The 13,079-nt window shown below is 47.5% G+C and overlaps 1 long non-coding RNA gene across 1 annotated transcript; it reads left to right on the top strand.

The window, feature by feature from the left end:
* Positions 1-2,517: 2,517 nt before the first annotated feature.
* On the top strand, positions 2,518-2,897 carry LOC147703631 (uncharacterized). Its single transcript, XR_015297302.1, has 3 exons — positions 2,518-2,555; positions 2,655-2,744; positions 2,847-2,897. It is a non-coding gene; the product is annotated as an uncharacterized LOC147703631 (long non-coding RNA).
* The last annotated feature ends 10,182 nt before the right edge of the window (positions 2,898-13,079 follow it).

Genomic DNA, 13,079 nt, shown 5'->3' with positions numbered 1-13,079 from the left:
TTCTGTACTTCTGAGAAGTCTCTCAATACTTTAGAACAGTTTCCACACATCCGATTTGGTTTGACGCAGGTACAACCATAGGATGCAATACACAGGCTTAGAGCGCCCTCTTTTATGCTGTAACTGCTGAATTATCCAAACTGCCGATGTCCTTGACGTGGATTCAATTGCACAAAAAATATGAAACAAGTTAGAGCTCCCGTAGCGCAGATGCCAACCATAAATACTCTTGACAGGAAGAGAAATGCTTTCGGTCTCTCACTACCGCAGGTTCCTCTCCATATCACAACCTGTCTAGGTAGTTGGATAACGCCCACTTCAGATGGAAACCATAACGACACTAGGCTTCCTTTCAATGAATCTGCTCCTCGCAGTGATCTCTGAAAGGCTTTATAATACTTCCACAGCAAGCTGCTCAAGACCAGAGGACCTAGGGGGCCTGTAGATACAGCGTTCTCTCTCAATGACTCCAACATGAAAACTCAAGTGACAAGCAACTAGAAGAAAGTGAGGAGGGACTTATGCAAAGATATCAGGTGACCTGTCTTCTTACTCAAGGATTCTGGGAGATGTATTTTTCCTATACATTCATACCATGCAATGTTCCTACTCTGTAGTGTTTATCTGCGTCTATTCATGACAGTACCCCCTCTCAACGTCCGTCGTCTCGACGGACCACCGGGCTTGGAGGGATAACGTGTATGGAACCTTCTCAAAAGACCAGGGCAATGTAAATGAGCCACCAGTTCCCAGAAACGATCCTCCGGGCCATAACCCTTCAAGTCTACCAGATAGTGCACTCTCCCTTGGACATATTTGGAATCCAGAATGTTATAAACCTCACTCCTCTTCACCATCAATGTCTATGGCAAGCGGCCTCACAGGTAAACGTGTACCCGCAAGACACGATTTTAAGAGAGATACATGAAACACTAGATGTATCCGCCAGTTGGCAGGCAATGTTAGTTTCATGGCTACAGGGTTTACCACTGTCTCAATGGGATATGGACCTACATATTTCGGCATGTGACAAAAAAACAACCTAGGCAACCCACACTGAACAATGTAATATAGTTAAGGACAAGTGGCTACAAAAAGTTAGGAAAAATATGTTTTTTTATTTATTTTGAAGCTTGTAAAATACGACATATAGCACAAATAAAGAGAGAAACATTCAACATCAGTAAAATCATATATTACACAATGGGAAATTAAAAAATTCATATAGTGGTGACAATTAATGACAGCATATATGAAATAAGTTAAAAAACAGAAAGTGGCAAATTGAGTCTCTACGCGCGTTTCGGCGAACCAGCGCCTTCTTCTGGAGTAGCCACACAAGCTCTAAAACGAGATACATTTAAAAAGGTGCATTAGTTACACATCCTTTAAAAATATGTAGACAAAACACATATCATTCTATATCCTAACATTGTAGCCAATATGCCTTATCTCTAGATAGAAGGTATTTATATATCTTTTCATTTCCTTGTAAATTATCCAGAATCACTCTGACATTTAGATATTTATGGAGAGTCATACTTCTCGAAACAAACTGTTAATAAATTCTGAGTTATCTAGATATATAGCCCTCTATTTTTATCGTGAGTCTTTTTGTTTTCCAACGGTCTGTATTTTTATACTGACGTACTACTGTGTGTCTCCAATTATTTAAATAAGTAAATTTACCATGGGTAAGTAATACTTACAGGTAATATACAAGGTTTGCGTCACAGGTCGATGGAACGTTCAGTTGATTTCTAGATATTTTTCTGATTAATTGATGTAATTTAGATGCTTTATTTATAAAAAGAAGAGAAAATAGAGAATGCATTCTTTTTAATTATTATGGCCAGTGCCAATGACTTAAATTAAATAGATAACTTTTTCTTAAATTACCTCATGTATTATGGTCTAGCTTGGTATATCCCGCCTGCCGGATAAATCTTAACTTTGATTTTTGATCAATTTTGTAGATCACAGAATTCTCAGGTATTTAAAAGATCTCCCTGCCTATTCAATGTTGTGAGGATACAAAATAAACAGAATTAGTATCTGATTTCAGTTATCTATTTAGTTTTAGAATTTAGATAAGGGTATCATGTCTTACCCGAAGTTTTCAGCAGGGCTCTATTAAGTTGAAGGTTTAAAAAGCACTCCCTGTCAACATAAAATATTGGCTATTATAAACATTTATATTGACTAATTTAGTCAATGTTTCAAGCTAGTATTTGGCATTATTTTAATCCTATGGCAGCTTACCTTAAAGTTTAACTGGAGATGCTCATGGGAGGAGGCTTGTTTTAGATGCACCAAGGATAAAAGGTGTTTTCGTTTAAAAGATCTCCCTGCCTGTTTGGACAAACAGAAGATAATTCAAGGAGAGTCTAATGGTTCTACGCTTAGCTAATTAATATTTCTCGTGGGTCTGTTTCAAAGGGATGTCTTACCCGAGTGGCTCCTTTGGTTATACTTACCCTTTTCAAACGCCATTGTGTCTTTCAGACAGGGGGAATCCGTCTATTATCCACAAAGAGCTCTGCCGAGCCACTCGGGTAAGACATCCCTTTGAAACAGACCCACGCAGAAATATTAATTAGCTAAGCGTAGAACCATTAGACTCTCCTTGAATTATCTTCTGTTTGTCCAAACAGGCAGGGAGATCTTTTAAACGAAAACACCTTTTATCCTTGGTGCATCTAAAACAAGCCTCCTCCCATGAGCATCTCCAGTTAAACTTTAAGGTAAGCTGCCATAGGATTAAAATAATGCCAAATACTAGCTTGAAACATTGACTAAATTAGTCAATATAAATGTTTATAATAGCCAATATTTTATGTTGACAGGGAGTGCTTTTTAAACCTTCAACTTAATAGAGCCCTGCTGAAAACTTCGGGTAAGACATGATACCCTTATCTAAATTCTAAAACTAAATAGATAACTGAAATCAGATACTAATTCTGTTTATTTTGTTTCCTCGCAACATTGAATAGGCAGGGAGATCTTTTAAATACCTGAGAATTCTGTGATCTACAAAATTGATCAAAAATCAAAGTTAAGATTTATCCGGCAGGCGGGATATACCAAGCTAGACCATAATACATGAGGTAATTTAAGAAAAAGTTATCTATTTAATTTAAGTCATTGGCACTGGCCATAATAATTAAAAAGAATGCATTCTCTATTTTCTCTTCTTTTTATAAATAAAGCATCTAAATTACATCAATTAATCAGAAAAATATCTAGAAATCAACTGAACGTTCCATCGACCTGTGACGCAAACCTTGTATATTACCTGTAAGTATTACTTACCCATGGTATATTTACTTATTTAAATAATTGGAGACACACAGTAGTACGTCAGTATAAAAATACAGACCGTTGGAAAACAAAAAGACTCACAATAAAAATAGAGGGCTATATATCTAGATAACTCAGAATTTATTAACAGTTTGTTTCGAGAAGTATGACTCTCCATAAATATCTAAATGTCAGAGTGATTCTGGATAATTTACAAGGAAATGAAAAGATATATAAATACCTTCTATCTAGAGATAAGGCATATTGGCTACAATGTTAGGATATAGAATGATATGTGTTTTGTCTACATATTTTTAAAGGATGTGTAACTAATGCACCTTTTTGAATGTATCTCGTTTTAGAGCTTGTGTGGCTACTCCAGAAGAAGGCGCTGGTTCGCCGAAACGCGCGTAGAGACTCAATTTGCCACTTTCTGTTTTTTAACTTATTTCATATATGCTGTCATTAATTGTCACCACTATATGAATTTTTTAATTTCCCATTGTGTAATATATGATTTTACTGATGTTGAATGTTTCTCTCTTTATTTGTGCTATATGTCGTATTTTACAAGCTTCAAAATAAATAAAAAAACGTATATTTTTCCTAACTTTTTGTAGCCACTTGTCCTTAATTATATTACATTGTTCAGTGTGGGTTGCCTAGGTTGTTTTTTTGTCACATACCTCATTTTCCCTGGCCTAGGAACTTTTGTATCCGAATCCTCAGGGGGTCCTTGTTAAATACACGCCTACATATTTCGGCTGCAACCTGTTGCTTCCTCTGAACTTTAAATATTTGGTGTTAAGCCAAACCTTATCCCCTATCTTATATGAGGGCTCAGGTGTTCTTTTCCTATCTGCCTGCACTTTGTCCCTTGCTCTTGCTTCTTCTAGGTGTGTTCTGGCCGTTCTTAATACTAACGTGAGGTGTGCGTGATGTTCTTGAATGGAGTATAGTTTGGATGACACTGGATGTTCAAAGGGTAGCATATTGGGATGGAAGCCTTGCAGATGGTAGAAGGGGGAGCATCCCAGTGATGCATGCTCAGCATTGTTGTAGGAGAATTCAGAGGTCCACAGGGGTTTTCTCCAATTGTCTTCTTGTAACAAGGAGAAACACCTTAAGTACTGTTCCAGAGTCTGGTTAAGTCTTTCTGTTTTCCCATCCGTCTGAGGATGGTAGCTGGTGGATAGGCGAGTGTCGATCTTCATAATTCCACAGAGTTCCGTCCAGAATCTGGAAGTAAATTGAGGTCCTCGATCTGTGATAATGACTGAAGGTATACCATGTAATCTGATGATATGTTTAAGGAAGGCAACAGCTAGTTCAGAAGACGAAGGCAGTTTCTTCAATGCTATGAAGTGACCCATTTTAGTTAAGTGATAAATGACCACCAGGATGGTGTCGCACCCAGAACTAAGTGACATCTCTACAATAAAGTCCATGGATACCGTATGCCATGGTGCGGGTGGTATGGGTATTGGCCTGAGTAGTCCACTTGGTCGTTGATGTTGTGCCTTGGCCTGAGTACAAACAGAACATTCAGATATATATTTCGCTGTATCTTTCCTGAGAGTTTCCCATCAGAAATAACGAGTCAAGGTTTGTAGTATCTTCTGGTTTCCCATATGGCCACCTAGAGTTGTGTCGTGGATCCAATGCAATACCTGCTGTTGAAGTGGGCCTTCAGGCACATACAACCGGTTGTCATGAAACATCAAGTCTTCCTTTGTCAAAAGTATTTTTATTGTTCAAAGAAAAAAGGGAAAGGGAATCATGGAAAAGAAACATGCGACAATCCCGCAATTCAGCCCACGCAGGGGTTTGCGATACATGAGTCCAGGGGCTACCCAACTGTGTCAGGCCGGGCTGTCACACAGAAGACAATGTCATCAGCTGGACGCCCAGGGTAGTGCCACACTACTTAGCATATAGGACATTAGTCATTAATCCTCTAGGGTGGAGCGCTGAGAGGCAAAAGAGCGCCAGAGGCTATCAACGGGGCACCTTAAGTAGCCCTCCTACGGGGTTGAGCACTTGGCTCATGAAAATGCTAGGAATCCTGCTGTGGATTCAGGGCTCTATGCACTCAATGCTGCAGAGCACTTAGTGGGATGTAATAGTCAACAAAGAAGACATAAGGAACTACCCCCCTCCCTCCCTCTCCCTCCCTCCTCCCTCCCCTAGTGGTGGTAGCAATAAAGCGTAGTCAAAGAACCAGTTGAGTAGCGACATGGGTTCAAACCTGGAATAGGTGGAGCTTACGGATGCTGGGCGGGCAGACTGCGGATGGCAGGCCCCTGGAGAGGAACTTCACCAACGGGCCCCAGCGAAATTCAAAGTTTTAAAAAACATCTAAAAAGATGTCAGCCATTCTTTCCAAAACTGAGTAGCTTCCACAACCTCGAGTGCCAGAGCGAGGTGGCTGGTGCCTCCTTCTTTTTCTAGGCCGCCGCCAAGGTAATTTTTGCTGCCCCAATACAGAGCCACAATATTCTTTTATTCGCCCTGGTCTGGTGCTCGAGATCGGGAACACGAAGGCTCAGCAGGATGACAGCCATCGTAGTGGGGATAGGATATCCCAGAACATCTTTGATTTGGGCTAGGATCTCTTCCCAAAATGGGCGTATAACGGGGCAGTCCCACCAAATATGCTGGAAGTCCCCCAAGAACCCACAACCCCTCCAGCACCTATCTGAGGTACCCGGGAAGAACAGTTTCAATTTGGCGGGGTATAAGTACCAGTCCGTCATTGTTTTCATATGTGCCTCCCTAAGCTCCACCGAGTGGTTACATTTAGCAATATCGGACCATAGGTGAGACCACTCACAATCAGAGATGTCGTTTTGGAGGATCCCCTCCCACATATGCATGTACCTGGGCCTAGGGGACGTGGTAGTGGTGAGGAGGTGTCGATAGATGAAAGTGATCGCCCCTTTCATGGATGCTGTCTTGGTCAGAAAGTTCTCCAATGGTGTGAGGGGTCGGGTGGCCGCCTCCCGCACTTGTGGCAAAAGCGCCCAGGGGAGTAATTGGGCATGGTGGTATCGTTCAGTCTCTAAAATTCCATAGTCCCTCTTGCAATTTTCAAAGGCAAGTGGGTCATAGTTGTGGAACAGGTGAGTAAGGGCCAGACATCCTCCGTCCTTCCATGCCTTGAAAGGCCCTTCATGGGATGCCGGAGGAAAGGCTGGGTTGAAGTGAATAGGTGTGAAGGGTGAGGGAAAGGTGGTCCATCTATCATCAGCGGAGATAGAGTCCCAAACCTCCAGAACGGTGCGAGTAGGGGTGCTGAGGTAGACATTCTTTGGTCGGTCACATTTGGGCCCCCATACCAAGTCCCAAATTGACCTCCCTGCCACGCTCCTATCCATATGCAGCCAGTGTTCTTCTGACTCTTGTTGGGACCATTCGACTATAATGCAGAGTTGTGCAGCTTTGTAATACAGATGCATATCCGGGAGTCCCACCCCTCCCTCCCTCCCCGGTCTGCGTAGGGTGGCGAAAGATAGCCGCACGCGCCCTCCCTGCTAAATAAAGCGCAGCAGCATCGATCGTATCTGCCGAAAGAATTCTGCATCCAGATCTATGGGAAGGGCCTGAAAGAGGTACAGGAGCTTGGGGAGGAGGGTCATTTTGACTGCGTGTATCCTCCCTAGCCAGGAGATGAACATGGGTTTCCATCTGGCCAGTTCTGACTGGATCTTAGTAAGTAGCGGGGGGAAGTTAGCAGCGTATAGTTTCCCCAGTGTGGGGGTCAAGTGAACGCCCAGGTATTGAATGTAGGAGTTCGTCCACGGCAAGGGGGTGAGCGACTGAAGGCTGGGGATGTCTGCTTGTGGGATCGTAAGGTTGAGGACGCAGGACTTATCATAGTTGACCTTGAAACCTGCTACTGCTTCAAAGCGCTGTAGTGCTGCCTGTACCTGAGGGAGAGAGTGAGCTGGATCTGAAAGGGACAGCAATACATCATCTGCAAATAGTGTGATTTTGTGGGATTCCCCTGTGAAGGGTATCCTGTGGATGTCAGGGTTGGCTCATATCGCAATAGCCAGGGGTTCAATGCTAAGGGCGAAGAGCAGCGGCAAAAGAGGGCAACCCTGTCTAGTGCCCCTGGAATGGTCAAAGAATTGAGAGTATCGACCATTCACCGCCACCGAGATCGGGGGGAGAGATAGTTTGCCCGGATCATCGTTATGAATTTAGAGGAGAAGCCGAATGCCGCCAGTGTCTTGAAGTGGAACCCCCAGTCTACCCTGTTGAACGCCTTCTCAGCGTCTAGTCCCACTAGGACCGCAGGGATATGGAATTTGGTAGCTTTTTCGATAAGATGGATGACCCTTCGGGTATTATCGTGAGTCTGGCGCCCCTTGATTAATCCCGATTGGTCCGGGTCTATAAGGGCCGGCATGAGGTCGTTAAGTCAGTGCGCGATGATGGAAGAATAAAGCTTTGCGTCCAGGTTTAGTCCATTGACTAGGATTCTTACCGGGCTTAGGGATGACGGAAATGAGCGCCTCCGCCATGGTTCGGGAGGTCTCACCCTCCTCAGCCATTTGGTTAAATAGTTGCACCAGATGTGGACAAAGTTCAGAGGCAAAAGTCTTATAGAAGATGGCCGTATACCCGTCTGCACCCGGCGCCTTGTGAGGCTTCAGGGCTTTAATGGCTGCCATCACGTCATCTCTGGTGAAAGGGGCGGATAACGCCTCATTCCATTCTGCCGACACCTGAGGCAGTGTCAGCCCTTGCAAGTATTCGTGTTGGGCATTGTCCCCCAGGCATTCCCCTGTATATAGGGACTTGTAGAAGTCCCCAAAGAGCTCCGCCTTCGCCTCCTCCTGATGCGTCACCTCACCCCGTGTGTCTTGAATACCTCCAATATACTCACGCTCCCTTTTATCCCGTAATTGCCTGGCAAGGTGACGCCCCACCTTATTGCCCTGGGAGTAAGAGAGCCGTCGTAGTTTCAGTAGGGTATATTCTGCTCTGTTGTCATAGTGGGCCCTGAGTTTACCCTTGATGGCCGTCAGTCGTCTGAGCCCGATCTTGGAGGGATTTTCCTTATGTGCCTGTTCTAAGGTCGAGAGCTCCGCTTCTAGGTGCTCCCGTTCACGACCTCGCTGCCGGTTAAGAGTGGCGTTTAGTGCAATGCAGTGCCCACAAAGATACGCCTTGAAGGCATCCCACGTGTTGTATATGGAAGTCTCCCCCGAGGCATTGAATGTGAAGTACTCATTGATAAGTTCCCGTAAGGAGGTGCAGGAGGGTTTGTCCCTAACCAGGAGGGCGGGGAAGTACCACTTAGAGCTGCCCTCAGTTCGCACTCCCCACTGGAGTCCTAGCGCAAGCAGGCTATGGTCTGATACAGCGAGTGGGTAAATCTTGGCTTCTCTCAGATCCCCCCTTAGCAACTGACTCACGAAGAAGTGATCAATCCGGGAGTAGGTGTGGTGGACATGGGAGTAGAAAGTGAAATCCTTAGACTGAGGATATAGGGAGCGCCAGGCATCAATAAGGCCCAGGTCAGAAAGTCGCTGCTGCATGTCGGGGGAGAACACACCTGTCGCCGATCTGTGGGAGTGCGTGCTATCTAAATCTGGGCGCCAGACCATGTTGAAGTCCCCCATAGCAATCAAAGGACCCTCCACGAAATCAACAACAGCTTTCAGTAGTGTGTGCAGAAAGGCATTTTGCCCCGTGTTAGGTGCATACAGAACTAAAAAAGTACAGAGTCTACCCCTCAAAAGACCTTTAACCATGATCCAACGACCTTCCCTGTCACTCTGCGCCCCCATAGGCCGAAATTGTAAGGCCGAGCGGAACATAAGGGCCACTCCCCTGTGCTTCGTAAGTGCGGAGGATCTGTAGATTAATGGGAACATCTTGTGTCTAAGGCGAGAGTCCTCCTTTTTGGGCAGGTGAGTCTTTTGAAGTCCCACTATATCGAGGTGGTGGTCTGTGATATACTTCCAGACCTTCTGGCGTTTTTGGGGGGGGTTAAGACCTTTCACATTCCAGGTTCCTAAAGCCAAGGGTGCCATTGGAAGGGTCTACCAAACTGCATTACAGAAGGCGGAAGTCCCCGATTACCCTGGTGTGGAGCCAGAGGGACGGACAGCTCCCTCCCATCCCGGCTCCAGAGACCCATTGCAGCACACATGCCCCCGCCCATGGCCAAGGCAATCCAGCCCACAGGGGTCTCCCAGATCCAGCAATTCCTCCCTCCCCGCTCAACCCATCTCGCCAGAATAGCCTCTAGGACAGGTGCTATAGTGGGCACGTGCTACCACCACCGTTCCATCCCTCCCCCCTCCCAACACCCCCCCATAAAGAACATAGTACACTAAACAAAATAGAAAGAGTCTGAGGAATAGGGGAACATTGGGCCAGTCATCGAACCTCCAGAACGTGCCGTTGGGTTTCCTCACGGTCATGGAGAGAAAGCACAAGTGTTACCTCAGGGTAGAAGTCCCCTCCGGCACCAGCTGTTGGCCTCCTCGGACTTACGAAGCCGCTGCATCTTGTTCCGCCTCTGCATCAGTGACCTGGGCCACCGAGGCGACCGCTGCTCCTCGTTCGTGCAGCCTTGCGGAGAGGTCTGGACCCCCAATACACCGTGGCTTGCCCACTCTCTGCCACTCCGTCGAGCGTCGTCGCCGTCTTCCAGATGAGCCATTGCCCCCAGGCGCTGATTCAGAGTGATCTAGGCCCAGAAGATTCATCGCCGCCTCCAGGGAACGTACTTGGATTAGCTTATTTTGCCACCGGAAGATGAGGCGGAACGGGTGCCCCCAGGAATAGGGCACTTTCTGTTTCTGAAGAAAGGTGGTCACAGGTCTGAAGGTCCTGCGTTTCTGCAGGGTGGAAGCCGCCAAGTCTTGAAATAACTGGGGGCCGTGATCTCGGAATTGGAGAGGAGCCATATCTCGTGCTTTATGAAGGATCCGTTCTTTCAGTTGAAAGTCAAGGACACACACCAGGATGTCAGGGGGTGGTGCCCGGTCTCCGCGCGGCAGCCCCACCCTGTGCACGCAGTCCATGCGAATGGACTGAATGTCCTCTTCTACCAGGATGTGTTTGAAGACCGTTTCCACATAGTCCCTCAGGTCCGTTCCCTCACCCTTCCATGGGACCGAACGAATGCGGGTATTATTGCGACGGGACCTATTTTCTAGGTCTTCTGCGTGGGCCTGTAAGTCCAGATTTTGTTCCGTTAGGCGGAGCACGTCCTGCTGGAGTTGGTGGTGTGCTCACGTCGTGTTCTTCCAAAGTCGCTACCCGCTCCCCCACCTCGTCCACGTCCCTCCGCACTTCACGAAGGTCAGAAGCCAGTTGCGAGCGTAGCTCCGCTATGTCCTCTTTAATGGCCATAAAGAGTTCTCTCATGAAGGCCTTGGTGGCAGGTTCCTCGGTTTCAGATTTGGGGGGGTGGGGGGTTTGTCCAGGGTAGGTGAGGCAGATGGCACCGTACCCTTCGGGATTCCCTACTTCCCCAGCTATTCTTTTTTCGTCCTGTTGGACGCCATGGCTGCTGGAACGTGCCCCTAGGATTACTCTGAGTGCAAGCTTCTGTCCCCAGGAGCCGGAGGTGAGCACAGGCGATCTAACGTCGGCCAGCTAGTGGCTCAGTAGTCCGTCAGTTGGACACAACACTCACTTAGCCAGCTGCCCGATCCCGAGCTTATGGCGGGCTCCGTCCAGCGTCTCCCTCTCTGAAGGTCGGCTCTAGGCCACGAAGGATCACTCCGCCACAGGTTTATGAGGCAGGGTCACTCTCTCCCGCGAGATGGTCAAGCAGCAGGGGGAGACGGTGGGGGTGGGCCACCATACAAGTGCCGTCCCCAGCACTGGTCACTCTCCGTATACCGGCCACACCTCACAGCGCAAGTTCTTCTGATTAAGCCGGATGGGGGAGTCCTATCAGGACGTCTCACCTTGAAGGTTGCCGGTGCTTTCAGTACCAGTTTAAGCTCACTTTGTATGTAGGGGCTATGAGTGGGCCCAGTCTCTTCATCGACCAGGCCGACCAGCAGGTCCCAGCAGTCCACACTGAGCAACACCTCACCGATCCTGGTGCTCCTGCCTCCGTAGTCCACCCCTCAAGCGGTCTGCAGGTCTACCCTGGGGGGCTTCCGCAGAATCCAGGGCCCTGCTCCTCAAGTCTGCCCCGAGGGTCCCAAGGAGCTACAAGCCTGTGATCCCCGTGCTCGATTTTCGAGCCGGCGGGCCCCACGTCTAGGTCTCACACGGGGCCCGGGGGTGCTGCTTTAGTGTCACTGGAGGTATTCACTGTCTCGGTGTGGCCCGCGGTCCGCTCCACGCCGGGCACAGTCAGGGAAGCAGAGCTCAGGTCACGATGGACCCAGACGGGCGATGTTAGCAGGCCCCGCAGGCCGTAGATCCCTGGGCTAAATTTCCGCGACTCCGGGCCGCCACTCAGTCACCTCGCTTCCCGCCTCCAAATGCGCTCACCGGGCTCGGAGGCTCTGCTTCTCTGTCGCCGGGAGACAGCGACGTGACGGCGTCTGGGATCCGTTCCGAGCCGGCCCGAGGTGGGGAAGCAGGGAGCAGGCTCCGACGATCCAAACACGGGGCGACCCCGCTCTCCACGCCAGGCGAGGTCTGCGCCGGCTCAGTCTTTCTTTTCCTCCCATCTCGTGTTGCCGTAGGCACTCCGGGAGTCCCCTTTTACGGCACCGGGGCCCGGGGGGAAGGTGCGGCAGAGGGTCTCGGGCCTCTACGGTCCAGAAGGGTGCTTAAACAAGGTTTTAGATGGTTCGGCGCCGGAGGGACATAAAAACACGTCCTACTCCGTCGCCATCTTGGCCACACCCCCCTCAAGTCTTCCTTTACACAGCGGTGAGAGGGTTCCTCATTCACCCATGTATCTTTATCAAGAATGGTGGACTGTGTCTTCACTTCTTGTAAAAAGTCTTGAGTAGAAATCAAGGCTACAGTGTCTGTAGGGAAGGCAGCCTTTTGCAGAATTATGGGAGATTCCTCTATCACTTCAGGATCTTCTGCATTTGTAGTCAAGGGTCTGGAAAGTGCGTCCACTTTTCTGTTTCGTGGTCCTGGTCTGTATTTGATAATTAAATCAAAATCTGCAAAACACAGCGACCATCTCAATTGTCGAGGTGTTAAAGGTCTGGCACTCTTCAAGAACAATAGATTCCTATGATCCGTGTAGATTTCCGCTGTGCGCCTGGCCCCTAGCAAATGATGTTGCCACTCTTCACATGCACGTTTGATGGCCAATAGTTCCTTATCGGTTATGCTGTAGTTCACCTCGCAACTGGAGAGTTTTTTGGAAAAGAACGCGACAGGATGTAATTGACCAGTTTCTGGATGTCTTTGGGAAAGGATTCCCCCTAATGCATAGTAAGAGGCATCTATCTCAAGTATGAATGGTTGGGATGCATCAGGATGTCTCAATATGGGGGCACTGGTGAATTGACGTTTCAAAGTTTGAAAGGCTTCTTCAGCAGACGGTGTCCATTTAAAGATAGTTCCTTTCCTCAACAGCAATATTAAGGGCTGAATGATACTGGAGAAGTTCTTTATAAATCTTCTATAAAAATTGGCAAACCCCAAGAAGCGTTGTAATGTCTTTACGCTGGAAGGGGATTCCCACTCCAAAATAGCCTGTGTCTTCTTTTTATCCATACATAATCCATTGAGGCTGATGACATACCCCAGGAAATCCACTTCTTGGGTGTGAAATAAACACTTTTCCAGTTTAGCGAATAAGGAATACTGTTGTAGCCGTTCTA

Source organism: Lissotriton vulgaris, chromosome 7 (genome assembly GCF_964263255.1).
Source record: "Lissotriton vulgaris chromosome 7, aLisVul1.2, whole genome shotgun sequence".
Classification (NCBI taxonomy): domain Eukaryota; kingdom Metazoa; phylum Chordata; class Amphibia; order Caudata; family Salamandridae; genus Lissotriton; species Lissotriton vulgaris.
The sequence above is the reverse complement of the archived record's forward strand: the minus strand, read 5'-3'. Positions and strand labels throughout refer to the sequence as shown.